Here is a 4,490-nt window from a genome sequence, read left to right on the forward strand (position 1 = left end):
GAACCTTTAACACGTTTCTATTATTTATTGGTTATGCTGTTTATCACGTCCCGTAAATTCCTAAAATTAAACGAGACTTATCTTGGTAAAGTCGAAGTTTGATTGGAGCTCTATGAGTCATGAGACTCACTGAGGTATAAAATGAGATAGTGCTGCGCAGCTGCGACCTTCAGTTTTGAAACGGATTTTTCTGTTGAATTTTATGCATTAATATATAAATACAGTTCAAAGTGTATCATATTGTTCTTAATAAGTATATTATAACCAAATAAATAACAAACTGCATGACGTAATAAAATGCATTATGAATTACTACTCCCTCTCAACATGGTGGGTAGGGAGGGCATTTTATTCTTCAGTGAGTCTCATGACTCATAAAACTCCAATCAAACTTCGACTTAACCAAGCTGAATCTCGTTTAATTTTAGGAATTTTTCGTCATGCTCACTTCCGGTATAAAATGAGACTTTAAAGGAAATTGATCAAAAAATCTCCCTCAATCAAAAGAAAGTAAAAGAATTAAAAATGCTCGCTGTATTGCTGCTTCAGTACACCTTCTGCAAAACCATCTTTCACAATCTTCTTATCATAGAAATTAGCAAATGTTTTGACATTTGACCATCCTGCTTTCTTTAAGATTTCATCTATTGGAACGGCATTAAATTTAGCTTTAGAAGTAGAGGCCAATCTAACACTGTATGAGCCGAATATTTTAGTGTCTATTCCTGAACGAATAAGGACCACCTTAATCCATCTTGAAATTGTGTCTTTAGTCACATGTTTGTGAGGTTTCACATAGCTTATCAAAAGTCTTGAACTTGAAGAATCACGCATGTTTTTAGTACGAAAACCGTAAATACACATAATCTCCTATTTGGAGGATAAGCTTTACAGGTTATAACTGGCTCATTATAGCCTGGACGACTTTGTTTAACCAAATCGTCAATTTAAAAACAAACTCTGATTTTAACTTATTTACATTATTTATACAAATCATATGATAGAACTGACTGAATTCGAGTTGCATTTGTCAAAACAAGCAGCATAGTTAGCTTTAGTGTTAAGTCTTTTAAACTTATAAATTTTAGTGGTGATAATTTCCTTAAGAAATTCAATACTATCTGAACGTTCCATATGCAAGTTTATTTCGGACGTGACGGACGAAGATTAAACAATCCTCTTAAATATCTGATAATTAACGGATGCTGACCAATTAATATCGAATAAAATTTTAGTCCAAGTGCTGACAAAGCGCTTCTTGTTGTATATTGATACTGATAAACACTAAGCCTTTTTCGAACAAACTACTTAAAAATTAGATAACACCTTCTCTAGACGCTTGACATTGATTAATCCTCCATTTTTTGATGAATGTATTATACTGGTTTTTTTTCGTGGAGTGCTTCCAAGATGACATGAGTATATTTTTTTGATGTATTAGAAAGTCCTCTACTTTCAAAATTTTTCCTGACACTCGACATGCAAGAAGAGTAAGTGTTTTGCCCAACGGATGTTGTCGGTCTAGATGAGGAAGAGTTAGCATTTTTTTCTTTCTGTTGATAACTAAAGAATTGTTTGTTAAAATTTCCATCAATGCTGGAAACCAGACTTGTGTTGGCCTGTATGGAGCTATCATCAGTCCTGATGCTTTGTCTGTCTTGGTTTTTCGAATGCAATGATTCAGTAAGCTAAAAGGGGAAACGTATATATAAAATAAAAATTTTCCCAGTCAACAGTAAAAGCATTTACAAAGTCTGACCGAGGGTTAGGTTGCTATGAACAAAATTTTCAACCTGACAATTCAATCTTGATGTAAATAGGTCGATTTCTGGTTTTTGCCAGATTTCACACAATTTATCAAAAAGTTTCTGATTCAGTTTCCATTCTAATTGATCATTAAACTTCCTTGATTTCAAATCTGCTAGTGTATTTAGTTTGCCAGGTATGTGAGAGCATGAAAACAAAATAACCAAATTTGTTTGCTGACTTTATCGCATGAGATTGATTTAATACCACCCATATTGTCGATGTAACTCACTGCAGTGGTGTTGTCGCAAAGTATCATGATATGGTTATTACTGATCTCCAAACTAAAAGCTTTTATTGCTAAAAATATGGCCATCATTTCTAGAGTATTTATGTGATTGCTTCGTTCTTCAGCTGACCTCTTACCACCTACACTTCTTTGTCCAAGGACAGTGCCCCATCCAAGTAAAGAAGCATCTGTTATTATCGTGACTTTTGTTAACTCATGTCTTATAACTCTATTTTGGTGATGAATATTACTGGACCACCAATTTAAGTCTTCTCTGATGTAAGATGTGATTTTCATGAAAGCCTCAAAATTGCTTAACAATTTTTTAAGAGAAAATATTTTTTCTCTTTCAATGTCACGATAATATAATCTAGCATGGTCGACAGATGAAAAACTAGAAACAATCAATCCTAAAACTCTAGCAACTTCTCTGATTTTTTCTGTATGTTTATTTTGCAACTTTTTACATTCATTTGCTATAATATCTTTTTTCCTCTTGTGAAAGTGAAACTGTCATTGTCTCAGAATTTATTATGTTTCCAAAAAATATTATCTCTTTAGTTGGTATCAAAACAGATTTGTTTTGTGTATAACAAAACCAAGTTTTGACAATTGAGACCTAGTTGCTTTAATATTTTCTGTATATTCATTCTAGCTTTCTCCACAAAGAAACTTATCGTCAATGTAACCAACACTTTTGTGTCTTAGTTATCTCAAAGAAGCATACACTGGTTTCAGAAGTTTTGTAATTAACCGTGGTACACAAGCAATACCAAATGGAAGACAGGTATATTGATATATTATTCCCTTCCAATTGAAACCCAAATATTTTTCGTCTTCTTCTGCAACCGGCACGCTAAGGTAAGCATGTCTTAAGTCAATTGATCCAAAAAATGCATCTTTTGAGATTAAGTAAAGTGCAGATTCAAAAGTGTCCATTTTAAAATGTTTGTACGGAATATATTTATTAATTTTTTTTCATATTTAGAATCACTCTAAATTCTCCATTTTCCTTAGGTCTGACAAAAATTGAGGACAAGAAAGTTAGTTTTTTTTTATTTTGTGCCTCTTTAATAGAGCCAATTTTCAACAAATTGTGAATCTCGTTATCAATTTCTTCATTTTCATTTTCATTAAACATATTCTGAAAAGGTGCCTTCGATTGGCATGGTTGTTTACTCTGAATAAATTCAATTTTACAGTGCTTTATAAAATCTAAAATATTTGAATCTGCAGTGTTTTTTCCCATTCATAAGAATAATATTTCAATCTACCTGCCTCAAATTGCAAACTAACCGCATTACTTTCTAGGTTATGACTCCGGTGGGTTTTTTTTTTTGGAGGTTCATCTGATGATTGGCTACTTCCAGAACGGTAACCACCACCTCTGTGTGAGCCGCGGCCTCCTCTGCCGCCACGTGACTTTCTATCGCCTCGCCCTCTACCGAAAAAGCGAGAACCACCTCTATTGGAATGGAATCTATTATTCCTATATCCACGATTGCCGTCATAGCCTCCAGAGCCAGACTGAATTTTATAAGTGATTTTACTGCAATCTCCAAACAGGTTAGAGGTGTATTCAACTGAATGTGAACATACATGTTTATATTCATTACACTTTTCAGGTTTCATGAGTTCACGTCTAATGATGTCAACTTTCCTGTTAGCATGACAAAGTATAGCTAGTGTGTCATTGCATTCATCTATAGCATTATTATTTTCATCTGTCGATGACATTTTGTTAATAGTCTTTACAAACACGTTAGAAGCTTTGACTATAGCGTTTTGTATTACCTGAATTTTTCTCTCTACAGATTGTGCTTGTGGTGATATTATGTTCCATATAAGTTGATTTGTTTTTACAGTGGCTAAACCTTTTTCAGGATGTGGAGTATTCTCGTTGTTTGTCAGTTCAACGAACTGGTCTTCATTAATGCCGTTACGAAACAAATCTGTAACATTATCAGCAAGGGTTACATCAATTTTAGCACCTTTAGTTTCACGAGTCTTAATTCTCTTTGACACTGAAGCAAATTTACTGAAACTAATGTCATCAGCCTTACGCTTGCTAGGTTGGCATCAACCAGATAATGGACTTCATATGTATCATCATAATCATCATTATCATGATCTTGAGTATCCTCGTAATCATTGTCATAATCTGTCATTCTAGAGGACTTATTTTTAATCTCCTGACCCTGAATGTTCTGAGTTTTTTCTATTCATTTTAGCATCGCTGAAATCTGGGAGTTTTCATTGTTATTGCTATCATTTCTAGGACCATTTCTGGCAGATTGGGTATCAGACTGATCACAGTCAACACGTGGTGAAGGTACAATTCGAAACTCGCTCCCTTTTGCCTGGCTTCTTTTCGTAACCGAAGCTTTACCTTTACATTTGTTCAAGTTTCTTGCCTTTATCTGAGGCTACCTGTTTATCCATATTGTCATCGACA

Source organism: Mytilus californianus, unplaced genomic scaffold, assembly GCF_021869535.1.
Source record: "Mytilus californianus isolate M0D057914Y unplaced genomic scaffold, xbMytCali1.0.p SCAF_14, whole genome shotgun sequence".
NCBI lineage: Eukaryota > Metazoa > Mollusca > Bivalvia > Mytilida > Mytilidae > Mytilus > Mytilus californianus.